Raw genomic sequence first — 14,265 nt, forward strand, 5'->3', positions numbered from 1 at the left:
GTCCTGCTGAGATCAAGGTAAATGACATCCACTACTTACTCCCTTTTCTGGGGACTGCAGACAATAAATTGGCATAGGAAATAATTGTTTTGGCCAGGCATAATTTGCCCTTTATAACTGAGTTCTGGCTATTTCCATTCCCCCTTTTTTGTCTGTTTTGTTCCTGGAAATCACTTCCAAGAGAATTGTTCCATAATTTTCCCAAGGACTGAGGAGAAGCTGACTGCACTGTAGCTCCCAAATCCTTCATCATTCCTGTTTTGAAGGTGTGACATCTGACTTTTCCAGTCACTGGTGCAGTCACCGTGACTTATCAGAGGTGACAGAGTGCAGGTGCCCTGTGACCACAGCCAACTCCCTCGGTATCCTCAGATACATTCCCTCAGGTCCTGTGGATGTCTATAGGTACAGCTAACCTTATCCCTAACTCAATCCTTCTGCACCATGGGTTGTACTGTTCTTCCCTAACATCTGCTGCTAACTAGAAACCTGGGAAGTGTGAGAAATGGTTGATAGCGTTGAATACCTCAGCCGTATGTCTTGCAGGTCTCCTGCCCCATTCAGCTATGGGCCCGCATGTTCCTTTTGCTGCTGAGGCACCCACAGAAATCCTCTGTGTTACCCTTCATATTCCTGGCTAGTCTGAACCCCAGCTGAGCTTTAGCTTTCCTCACTCTGTCCCAGTGTGTCCAGGACATGTCCCTACTTGCATTCTCGGAAGCTTGTTGCCTTTTTCACCTTCCATACACTTTGAGCTCTTTGATTTTCAGCTCAATCAGAAACTCCCCATGGGGCTAGGCCTGCCCTGCCTACTTTGTGTCTTGCATATTGGCAGAAACCATTCTTGAAGTTTAAGGAGGTTGTCCTTGAAGATGGAAAAGCTATCTTCGGATCCTTGGCCTTTCAATAACCTCATTCAGATTTGATTTTTCTTTGGGTCGGTGTTGTATAAATTCAGGTCAGAAAGCTCCAAAATGCAGATAGCATGCATTCTCATACTGGGATATTACAGGTATGTGCTGTAGAATTAAATATAGGAATGATACGATACTTCAGAGTATCTCATCACAAAAGTATTATTAAATCTTATTCTGTTGGTCTTTTGTAAAATTCCAGTCTTACCTGAATAAACACATTTTCCTCTTTATATAACTTATAAAGTTGAATTGAATGCATTGAATGATCAGCTATGATAAGAAGCATGAGTGTATTGTGAATAGAAATACGTTCTCATTTAAATAACAGAATAGGAATTTCAAAGAAAAGGGGGAGAATGGGCAGGATACTTAATACACAGCTGACAAAACTGTGTAAAATTTGTTCTTGATATCTCCAATACCAGTGAAGATTTTGTACCTTTTTAGGCTGTTTTTCTTTTTTTTTTTTTTTTTTTTTTTTTTTTTCCCAAAGTCTAATGAAGCTTGTTATTAGAAAGGCTTTCATAATTTCTCACTGAATTTTCCCTGTCAAAGTCTGTTTCAGTCCTGTAAATTTCATTCCAGACTTCCATCAGGACTGAGCTGATAGCACTGCATTTTATATGAGTGTATCCTCTGTGTTCAGAAAGCTTGAAAATAAACAGTTGGTTCCTATATGTAAAAATATTTTAAACATTTTCATTTTTTTTGGTGCCAAACATAAACAATCAAATGACTCAAAGATCGTAGTCTCAAGAATATATTTAATTTGACATTTTAAAATATTGTAATCTTTTGACAATTTTTAATCATGTTTAAATTAAAATATTTTACTTGTATATGAAATACATGTAAATAAGTTTTTGTTCTACTTTGATTCATTAAATAGTCATTAAAAGGTTGGTTATAAGTAAAAGTTTATGTCTTCTTAAATAGAACAATTTATCCTAAACGTAACATAACAGAAAGGAGAGATGGGAATCTTAAGGTTCTGTACTCAAAATAAGCACCTATTTTTCTTAGTCTACCATGTCCTTAAATTCTAGTAGTGATTTGTGTTTGCCATCCCATGAAAGAATGTCTCACTGTTTCTTTATTCCTGACATTTGAAAGTTTGCCTCAATAAAAGATAGTGTAGTTTAACATTGTTCATGTGCTGTACTGAATAGATAGACAGTTGTGAAATTAATTTGTGCCTTCAGGTGAGATTCCAGTGGGCAAGAGGCAGATTTTGCAGGTTTGAACTGCTCCATAAGTATAAACTTTCCCTGATGTCACCATAAATGGACACAGGAAAAGTTTGGGTTCATTTTCTCTGCTGTGCGGTTATCTGACATATCCAGCCTTCTTCCTTCTCTGATGTTCTGTGGGGCACAACTTTTAATATGATATTTGATAAATAATGGCATTTAAAATGTTTTAAGAATATGCTTAAAAGTTCTGGTTCCTCTGAGAAAATATTTACTCCCATTTCAGGAGAATGCACACAATGTGAGTGTTATACTGTATTTTTTTTATCCAGCCTTCTCACTCGAGCAGTTAGATGAAATTAATTTAACCTACTTTCAGAACTTGTTGACATAACTCTCCTTTGTAGTCAATGCTCAGGAACATACTTGTAGGGTTATCTGTTCCATGGTCCACCAGAAGTGGCTAATGATGGGACAGAGCTTCCAGAGGTGGGAGGAAGTAATGTTCAGTAATGGGAAGAAGAGGAGTTCATGCAGTGAGAAACGTAGACTTGGGTTGATAAGAGGATGGATCTGACCAGCTGGGAGAGCCAACCTGGCCAGTCCCAGTGTCTTGGCATGGCAGGGATGTTGGAAATGCTGGAGTGCAGAGAGTTCAAGGGTTGTTTTGTTACTGCAATGGAATTGGAAGACTCCTGGTTATGGAGAAGCAGCAGGGGGAATGAGCATGCTTTAAGCAGGAGCTACCCAAGATATATTTGTGTTTGTTCCCAATTTGCCTGAGTACTCTATGTTCTTTGGAAAGGCCACAGCTGGGGAAGTGAGGCTCCCTCCATACCTTGCACTGGCTCCTGATGTTATCAGAGGGCAGAGCCATCTGGAATGATGAAGAAATGGCTTCTTCATTGAGAGCAGTGAGTGTGCACAGGTTGGGGGCAGCACTCTGTAGCATCGTAACAGAGTAGAGACAGTGGGAGGGAGTCTTAGTACAAGTAGAAACCTGGGCTTTTGTGAGAGAAACAGAAAGTAGATTTGTGGGGAAGTCTCTGGAGTGATGTCAAGGAACAGATTTCTCCTAGAGAGGTATAGAGAAATTGTGTGGGCTTTTCTGCAACACATTTGGTGTCCTGGGACATGCTTGATCTGAGGAAAAGTTGCCGGTAATTTCACCTACAAAATCTGGCCAGTTTGGGTTCTACCTGCTGGGTGGGGAGAGAGCAAGATGAACAGGGAGATGAAAAGGTATATTTGGTGTATGAGTCCTGTGTTCAGTGGAGGGAACAAGAAGGATGAATCAGCCATGAGGAGGCAGGTAGGAAAGTCCATTGTAAATCCTCAAATAGACAATTTTTAATGTGCAATAAATGTGAGGTGATATACTATGATTTGCATGGAACAGGAAAAAAATCCACATAGAGACTTAACAACAGGCTAGAAATACACTCAGTGAATTCTGATACAAAAGTTTGCTATATAAATAAGCCAGCAGAGAAAACAAAACAAAACAAAACAAAACAAAAAAAAAGCAGTATTGAAATAGAAAAGCATTTAGTATTTCTTCAGCATGCTTAATTATATGATCTTTTCTTTCTTTGGAATCTTTTTGGATGTTCTGAAACTTCACATGTATCATAACAATTTCTGACAGCAGTCCTGTATGTTTTCCTTACAATTCCAGAATTTCCATTTCTATTCTAACAACACCTGCCTATTAAATGCCTGACAGGATGAACAGCTTAGGGCAGTGTAGCATAGCTTGCAGAGTGTCAAAATATTAAAAGATTTTCTAATGGTCATAAGAGGGTAGAAATTTGGCACCTCTGAAGAGGCCTATTGTTTTCTCCCTCACATTTAAAGACATTCCATAATCTTGCTGAATTCCCTGGCTCATGCCAACATAGCTTGACTCACAGTTTCTCAGCTGACAACTTTAAAAAGAAAGCATTTTTCATGAAAATATACTTCTCCTTTTGTAAGTATCCCCATGGCAGACTATTCTGGTTAAATCAGAGTTTATTTTGAGTTTAAAGAAATACAACCCTGAGTCACACCTTTTCATGAAGAAAAGTGGTACTTATACATATGTATTATACGTATAATTTACTGTTGGTTTCATTAGAGGAAACTTTCTCTGATCAGTCTTTCCTTGCACAATAGTCTTGTATAGTTTTGTATTTAATTTCAAAAGCCAGATACTATATACTCTTTATGAAGTTCATTCTGCATTTTAGTTTATGGATGTTTCCTGCATCACTCTCTGCATCAGTGTTTGGGCTTCATCAGGAACTGTAAGTGCCAAGAAAATGAAGAACTGTGTCTCTTCTAAATATTAGTAAAAATAGTCCTTATAGAATTTTGTATTTAAAAATACCTGAAATGAAACAACTGCTTTAATGCCAATTTGAGCAATAAATGCAGTTACTGATAAAGAATGCCAGAACTTTGTAATCATACCTACAATAGCCAGTCTATTTCATGAATTTGTTTATGTATACCATGAGCTAAAGATCTAGTATGGGAAAAACCCCATGCAGCTCAGTGAATGCTAAAAAATGTTCAGAGATAGTAGTGGGGTAAAATAATTATTTAACTCATGCTTTAAAATATTCTTAAAATTTTTACCATGTTTCTTGGAAAGCTGTCTGTCCATTCAAGCTCACAGTCTGCTCTTGATTAGGCTCTTGACAGAAAGTGAGTGTCATTCTGCTACGTGAGTTTGCCAATGAGAGCAGGTATGGATGTATGCAGCCCCTTCAGGTGCAAGAGGTGTGAAGGCATGGTTCATGTGGCAGCCTTCTCACTGATTAACACAGATTAACCTGGTCACAAGGCATTGGCTTACAGGTGGGAGCAAGGTGGCTCTGGGCCAGCTCAGATAACTGGATCTGCTGTGCAGACCATAAGTGGCTCTCTCAAGATGCTGATGCCCTGAAAAGCTGCAGCACCTTTTATTTGCCACTGAGGGGAGTGCTTATCAAGATTGCAGATGTGCAAGGCTCGATTCCCAGTCTGCTGCACAACATTTTGCTCAGAGCAGCTTGGCAGTGAAGCCATACCCTGGATTGTTCAGGGCAGGGCTCATACAAGAGCCCTTTTGGGGCAACACTGTCAAATCTATAGTTTCTACCAATGGTTTAAAGCAAGCAATTTTTATGTAGCAAACGAGAGTTCTGGTTATAAAAGAATATTAATTTCAAAATACATATATCTTTACCTGTTAGGGATCACTGGTACTTTCTTACCTGCATTTTCTGGATTCTCTTCTATGGCCATGATTACTATTTCAACCAACATGGAAAGCTGAACTGATGCTCCCATATTTTCAATGCCTATGAGTAAGTAAAGGATTTTGACTGATCCTGCAATCTAGATAAATTATCATCATAGCTTAGGGTGGGGAGAAGAGAAAACACACACTCTAGAAGTCACAAGTGTTTTATTCCTATTTTTTTAATAATAATTCAGTGGGAATATTTAGCATCTCAGCATTCTGTGGAAGCCTAATGTTCTGGAAATGTGCAACAACACAAAATCTCTCTTCAAAACTACATATATAAGGCTATTGAAGAGCTGTTTTATTTTATGGTTTTCTAACTATGTAGGAGAAATTTCGGATTGATTTAAATATACTTATTACTTCAGAATGACATCTCTAGCGTTTTTGTGATCTGAAATATAGTGAGTCATTGCAATAATTAAGTTTGCAGCTTTTTTTTTTTTTCTTTTCTTTTTTTTTTTTTTCAAGCTGTATAATTTGTGGTAAGTGAAGTTTTAAATATTCTAAATAGTATCTGAAAGTTATGGTGAGTGAGCTGGCTTGAGAACTTACACCTAAAGATGTCCTATTAATGATCTAAAAAGACACCAAAATATGCTTGTATTTATTGACATCAAATAAAATTAAATACAGAAATTCAAGAAAATATTGCTGAAGTTATAACTGAGATTGTTACATCTCCTGTCTGTCTAAAATCAAGACTCTTCAAACTTGATCTCATATAGACTTCAAATTAATTAATTATTGTTTGAACATACACAATACATTTTACCATACTATTTTTTGTAGAAAATATACCAGGAAATATTACTGATTTTAAAATCAGATTCCAGTCAAGGAGGCCTGATTTTCAACTGAGCATTAGTAGCATTAGTTTCAGAAGTCTAGAAGTTAGATTTTTCAGAACTTCGAAAATATCATTCTTTCCCATAGTCAAATATGATCTTTGCACTTGTCTAAAGCACTCAGAAGAAGCATAAAGTCATTGATACATCTTCATGAGATCAGTAGCAGTAAGTAGTTCTTACTCTCAAGAAGTAACAAAGCCCTGGTAGACTTCAGTCATACACAGTAATCTAAATGAAATTGCTTCTGAGAGATTGATTAGAGAATATTTTTGTCATTAAAAACAAAGAAAGAAAAAAAAGGAATATCATTCCATGACAAGTAAATAAAGCTTCTGATGGATGAAGGTACTTGTACTATGAACAGTCAAAAACAAAGTGCTTTTCTCCTGGAAGAATTTGTTCATTTTGCCTGAGCAGTTTTACAGTTTGCATGCTAACCGAAAAACTATCCCTATGATTATGTTACAGGATATTGAGTCTTATCTAAGCTTAATCCTGGGATAAATATTGTGAAACCCACACACTATGTGAAGCAGTTACCCACCTATTCTAGCCTGTACACAGTAGTAACATCACTCAGAGAGAGTCAAATTGTGAAGTTCATCTAGATAACTTCAAGAATAGCAATTATAATTCTGAATACACAACATCTGTGAAAATCTTTTGTAGTGCTGGAAATGTCAAGCTCTTAGCTGATAACGTTGCATTTCACTTCATAGTCCTAAAAAATCGGTATATAATTCTTTCATACAAAAACACATTTTGTTCTTGTGCTGTGATCTGTCATTTTCATGTCACACTAGCTCTGTTCTGTGTGTCACTTCAGGTTTTTAAGCTTCAAAAAAATCTCATTTTAGATTTTAGGATAAACATACTCTCTTTTGTTCCGGACATGACTGAAAGAAAAGTGTGAAAGGATTTTATTCCATATAATGCCATGGTAAGTGTTAGGCAGCATGATATAATTTAAAGGTCAAAGATCTTAGAGATGTATATATTCTACCAATATGAACCCGTTATCATATTCATAATAGAAACAGGGAACTGAAAAAGTCCTGCCCAAAGGCAGTGTCAGCTAAAACTAAGCAGCTGCTGACAGATATAAAATCATCTTATAAAGTTTCTGACAATTATAGTGATTTCACACGTCCCCAGGCAACATATCCAAAGCTTATTTATTAATAATGTCAGTGTGCTTTTTAATGTCACCAGCTCCTTGGGACAGCTGGGCTAGAGTGGTCTCGATGTATGCCAGTAATAAACTTGTGGTTGCTGCAGACTGGCAGTGGCTGCATTCAAACGGCCTTGTGGGAACGGTCTCTTGAATGCTGTACATGCCAAACTGGGCCTAAAAAGCCCTCTGGAAGAACGCTTGCTGGTGTGGGTGAGGGACATATGCATCATCCACTCACAGGATAGGCAGCTCTGCAGTAATGCCTCTTCATGGGCACTCTTTAATTTCAGTTAATAACTTATCAAGTTCTCATTTTGCTATTATCTGAATAGTTAACATTTAAAATAGCACAAAATTTTTCCATAAGCGTGCTGTCAGTACACCTCCCCATTCTACATAATCTTAATTACCTCTCTTTCCTTAGAGCTTGACGGTGATGCCTGTCTTTTCCTTTCTAGAAATTTAGGTTATGCCTGAATTCTTTGGTTCCTCTTTTTCCTCATTCTGTTTTTTGATATGCTGAAACCCTATCCTTTATAAGGTAGAGTTTACTGAGAATTGTACATGTTTCTGAGTACTTCAGCCAATTCTTAAAGTGCTAAGGCTAATCAAATAATAATAACAATAACAATAATAATAATATTTATTTTTATTTTTTATTTATTTTTTAAAAAGCTATATAAAGCTATATACAGTTTTGAAAATAATGCATGGAGTTGTTCTGCAGCCCACATATCATGTTTCATTTTAATATTTAATCCATACTGTTTTATGCAGTGTTGTGCACATCTTTTGCAGAGCTAATCAATGTTCATGGTATAAGAAATGATCTTGCAACTCTTTGCCCATCTTCAGGTGTTTATGTGTTTATATAGTGAAGCAGCTGACAAAATGTTACTGAAGTGAAAAGTACTTTAAATAGTGCAAGCATTTGTTTTATGTGAAGAATTATGTTCATGAATGCAGTGACACTGTCTCATGCAAAATAACAAGAAAATTAATTCTTCACTGAAGTTTTCCAAAACAGACTTACATTTGATAGACTGTGCTGCTGCCAACAAAAAGGGCAAGATTTCTAAAAATGTGGGCAGGAGCCCAAACTGATTTTGCATGCACATTGGCTTTGGAAATATGGAAATTCAGCTAAGTTAAAAGCACCCCATATATGCAGCAAATGTTTACAGATACAAATAGCATCTGCAAACGTATTTCTTGATGACGTGCCTGCTTAGGTGTGTGTTTAGAGATAAGTGTTAGTTGAAGACATTGGCTGCAGAGTATGTTGCCTTGGATAGTCCTTTAGTTGGGAACCGGCTGTGGTTCAAATCTAAAGTTTTGGCCAAGGCTTACCAGCTTGCTACAGATATTTCAGGTCAGCTGAGTAATTCTGTAATTCTAAGTGTCATGACATGAGGCCTTATATTTGAGGAGCTGAAAACATTTTTATAGATGTCAGTTAGACTTTGCAACACCATCATTTTATGCAGGTGTGGGAGTTACAGGATGTGTGGTTTGCCTGGAAGGGAGGAGGGCCTGATAAGTTGCATAAGTGCAGGTGTAGGAACAGAAAGACTAACCTTTCACTTTTCCTGTGTCCGGATAAGTTGAAAATCAGGGCAGCTTTGTGCAGTAAAAAATTTTCTTAATCACTGTAGTGATTCTAGTATGTTCATGGAAATCTGGTTGGAGACCACCAGCTCATTTCACAGTTATTTGTCAAATGCATGTTTCTACATATAGCCAGTGGCTGCAGGTTACTGTCCATCTTGTTTGTAACGACTGAGATGTTTGAGAAAGACCAACAGTAGGTAAAAGAAGTTGAAGCTACACCTCTTCAAAGTTCCCAAAGTGCTCAGTTTATCTTATCTGAGGACACTCTCCATCTCTCATCTCTTGTCCATGTAGCAAGGAGTAGAAAAGGCAAGAGGGAGGCTGGTCTAACTGTGTGCTCATGATCAGCACTTGTCCTGCAATTCTGAACCATAAATTGAAAATACGACCATGACCGCTGCAGCTCTTTTCAGGCTCATTAGTGAAGCTCAGATCCCTGGCTGCCTAAATATGGATTGCTTTAGGTATGGGTTAGGTGCCTTTCCCCAAAACAGACAATTCTGCATAGTGACCAAAGTTGTGTGCCCAGGGTAAGGTCAGGCTAAGTAAAGTAATACATTAGACAGTCCTGAGAAGTAGGTAAACTGCACTGATGGCTGAGCCTTAGGCAAAACATCTCCTGTTCCCAGATGGTTATAAATTCAAACCCCAAAAAGGCATCAAAGAAGAATAAACTGCATTGCAGTGATATCGCAATTCTCAGAATATGCCTGGAAGAACTGTGATAGATTTAGATGCCCCTCATAACAAAGAAATCTGGAAACCATTTCAGATTAAAGTCATTCCTTAGAGCAGCTCACTCTTTCACTCTTTATAGGAACTCTCCTGTGTGTAACTGCCCAGGAAATAAAAATAGGAAAAAAAAAAAGGGAAAAAAAAACAAAACAAAACAAAAAAAACAAACAACTGAACCCTACAGATCTTTTTATCATTTCACAGTTAAAAAAATCCTTTGGTAACAGCTCATGTGAATGTCTGCTGTCTTTGTCTTCTTCTCTACTGTTAATTATGGAATTTCCTTCCTCTTCCAGAAAATAGGTATGATACAATTGCAGATGGCAAGTGTGTGAAGAAAGGACTAATGACAGAGTCTTCTTTTCAGGCTGATGAAGAAAGAAGAAACTTGAATTACTACAACTCTCCGACCCCCATATGGACAGACAGATTGGTCAGGGCATGAATCAGTGTTGGGCATCTAGCTGACCTAAGAACTTTTTTCAGATGACATATACCCTTGTTATTTAATATTTAATATCAAGCTTTGGACTTCATCAATCTACAGTTAGTGGGGGAAGAAAACAGCCTTAAATACATCTTTCTGCCAACCTTCCTGCTTCAATGAGTTTCTCATATATTCAAGTCAAATCCCACACTTAGATATGGTAGAGAGCTAACATAAAGAGAAAAGCTTTAAAAGGTGTAGAAAATAGAAGTATTATCCCATGGAAAATATTTTGAAACATTTCTTTCTGGAAAGCATTTTTTAAATTTTTTTTTTAATACAGAAGGAAAAAGTGATAAAGCATGGGAAGAAAACAATGCCCATCACAAAGATAATATAAAGAACAGGGATTTTTCCAGTTATTTTTAGAACTATATACTGATATCCAGGAAATATGACCGGACAAGTTAATTTTTCTTACACGAGCTGTGTATTTAAACAATAGTCCAAAGACGTATGCTGATTATTTCCAATGGTTACTGAGGTTCAGTTAGTGAGAAGCTGCTAAAGGGTAGTACAAAAGGTTGATGAGTGTATCTATAAATCAGCAGTCATGGAGCATATGTTAGCCTTTTGTACCTCAGCCAAAATATTGAGGTTCAAATGCTCTTGGGTCATTGGGCTAGGCAGCTGTGATATGACCCTTGGGTGCAAGCCTCCCATGTGGGCCCTTCCATCCCTGAAACATGTTGCCTGCAGCCCCAGCGCTGGGACTGGTTCCCTCAGATATCTGTCAGTATAGTAATGACTTTGGCTCTGCAGTTTACTCTCTCATTTTAGCATGCCACTCTAATTTTAGCACCCTAAAACTGTGGAAAATAAAAGTTTCCATGAAGTCAGCTCCTTCTTCTCTCCATTGAAGGCTTGGGTAGGTCTCACCAACCTCTGTGAGCCCAAGGCCAATACTGCATGAGGGACTTGGTCTTCACACCAGAGATTTTTGGGCCTCACCCCTACCTCCCATGCACTCTGTAGCTAGAGTAACCTTGTTATGAGCTGCTTTGGCACAGTAAGGGGGAAAAGAAAGGGCTATATTTCGGTTGGATTTGTGTTTTGAAATGGTTCTGTACAGAAGCTGGCAGATTCAGTCCTATTCCTGGGGTGAGGGTGGCCCTGCCCAGCTGGTCATGAGATGCGGTGAAGCCATTGCAGGCCTTGGCAGATGGACTCAGGCTGTCAGTGAAGCCCAGTCCCAAATCTTCTCTTTTATTTTACTCACATCGCAAAGGATGGTTGAGTTTGTTTTTCACCACATTTGCTTGCTTTTTTAATTGATCCTTGGTCCCTTTAGTTATATGATTGATCTGAGGAGCTACAGAACCAACTTCTTCCCCCAAACTAGGGTAACATTAGTGCCCAATGGGCCTGGTAAAGCAGCTGAGAGGCCACCACAGTGGAGGGGGCACCCATGACAGCTTCTCAGTGGCAGTCACACATCTGTTGTCATGGTCTTTCCCTGTGTTCTGTGACTGCCTGAGACTTAGTTGAAACTGCATGTCGAAACCCTGGGACTTACCAGTGCCACAAACAGAAGGAGACGGAGCAGAAGAGATTAATGGTGTGATTTTTCATACATATCTGAAATGGGTGACAAATCCTTTTCCAAGTCTCTTGCTAAATAATCTGTCCAAGTAATTAATTCTTAATTAAAAAGATTTTTTTTTTCCTGGTATCTCACCCTCCTCTGCTAAACTGATTCCATTGTTTATTTTCCTGTACTTCTTGTCCTTTCCTGAGTAGATATGTAGAGTAATATATTTTCCACATAGAGACATTTTACAGCTTCACAGATGACTATTGTGTCCTTCTCCAGTCTTCCTTCCGTTGGTCTATGTTCCTCCAGCATCTCCTTGGAGTTCATGTAATTATTCCACATCCTTCTGGGTTTATGGTATTCTTTTAAGAGGAAAAGAAAAAAAGTTTTAAAATGTTAAAAAGTCTTCTCTCTCTTTTAAGATTCTTGTTACAAAAAGAAAACAGATGTGTAAAAGTCACAGACAGTAAATAGTATTCTTAGTTTGAATAACAAAAAAAAAAAAGAGAGGAGCGTTGAAAACAGAAGACTGCTTATGGTTTTATGAATTAACAAAGTGGCCATATAGAGAATTGAGGAGTTAATTTGCAGTATGCTTAAGCAAGGTGTAGAGATGTTTTAGCCTTGGAAATCCCTACAAATTCTTTATGAAATCAGGCTGGGCTGATACCAAACACTTGAAGTGAAACACTTCACAATAAGTGAAGGTCTGATGAAGTGGCTACCTATGTTGAATGTGTGAATGTACATCTTGGTCAGTAGAATATGTCACTCAAAACATATTTTGGGGTATATCATCATACAGAGTTCAAAAAGGAATATATAAATTAGATGGTTCTATCAGATGAAGAGAGCCTTTTTCTCTGAAACATATTTCCTTCACTCCTACTCAAGAAAAGATCACTCATATTTGTTACTTGTGCTTGCCAAATCTAAGTTAGAAGAATGATAAGGAGATTGTCAGAATTTTTACACCAGTGAAATGCTGTCTTGAGTTGACCAGTAGCATTATTTTTACATCTTGCTTGTTTTTGCTTTGGAAGTGTACAATGTATAACAGGTGTACAATGTTAGGCAACAGGTCCAACAACTTTCTGGTTACTCCTAAAGTAAAAAAGACTATTAGAGAAGTAGGTATTTAAGGAATATCTCCATACATCAGTGAAAAATCCATGCTATTTATCATTATCTTTCTGTTGAAGTCAGTGTAATCCAGAATTTCGCCTTCTTATAACAAATAAAATTTGTTGTTAAATCTGATTTAAGCATGTGTAACTCTCTGCTCCAGTATTCTAAGACTTTATACACACATAATTTCTTGGAGATTACTGTTAATGGTTTAATATTACTTCCGGAAATATTTCAGTCCTTCAGTCATAATATAAGCCCAGAAGGTAAGTCTTATTTAATTTTAGTATGCATCCTTTCCTTGCTTTAATTTCCATTCTTTCTTTCTCAATGTAGTTAACACTGTTGACCATTCTGTCACAATTAACCCATTTTGTGAAGATTAAAATAACAAAAACTTGGTGTATTTTTTACTTCTCTGTATCATTGCAGTACTTCATGGAGCTATGCTTTCTTTGCATGGTGTTTTCCTTGTTCTAGTATATTAATAGAGCACATGAAATTTTCCTAATTTGTGATCAATTCTAGATGTGGAAACAATATGGTCATTTTTTATTATTAACCGCATTGTATTGTTGCTAGTATAATACAGACCGGATCATATGGAGCAAATTATTCATCCCATTAAAAATATTCACAGCATTTTTTGTAGAAAATGTAAATCAATTGTATGACAATAAGACAATTGTTTTTTCATTACCTCAGAAAAAACTTGCTGTCATTTCAAAATTTGTGTCTAATTTAATACTTCCTACTCTGGATAATAATAAAGTGCAGACTTTTTATGAGTTCCCATTCTATTTAGTGAAGATTCGTTTAATAATTCTGTATTAGGGAAATGTTTTTTCATTTAAAGTTTCATTTTTCATTCGTATGTTGCTAAATTTGCTTTTAAAATGTCTATTTTCCATGTAGTACCCACACATGTAGTTTCTGGCAGTGCATAATGGACTTAAGATGTGAGGATGTCATAATTATGGTCTTCTGAGATGAAACACATGTAAATCCCAATTCTTTAGAAAAAAAGTAAATAACCAGACAATATTCCTCCTCAAACAATGTTAAAATTTGTTTCTCCCCAGGGAAAATTTTTGGTCTCCCTTTCATGATGAACTTCATGATGATGCTGCCTTTCTGCTTGATTTCTTCTTGCTTTCCATTTGCTTTCAACAGACATGCAAAAATCAAGAAAAAGAATGCATTAGCAATAGTATTTTCAGTCCAAGTGTTTGTTTTCCTTATTCAGTTTTTATTTTGACCTGTGTGGATTTTATTGTTTGAACTACTGATAAACAGCAGCTTTAAAGTGATAATTTTATCAGCCTGATATTTACAATGGATGCCAGACAACACCTGTCTCCGCT

Source organism: Anas platyrhynchos, chromosome 2 (assembly GCF_047663525.1).
Source record: "Anas platyrhynchos isolate ZD024472 breed Pekin duck chromosome 2, IASCAAS_PekinDuck_T2T, whole genome shotgun sequence".
In the NCBI taxonomy this organism is placed as follows: Eukaryota; Metazoa; Chordata; class Aves; order Anseriformes; family Anatidae; genus Anas; species Anas platyrhynchos.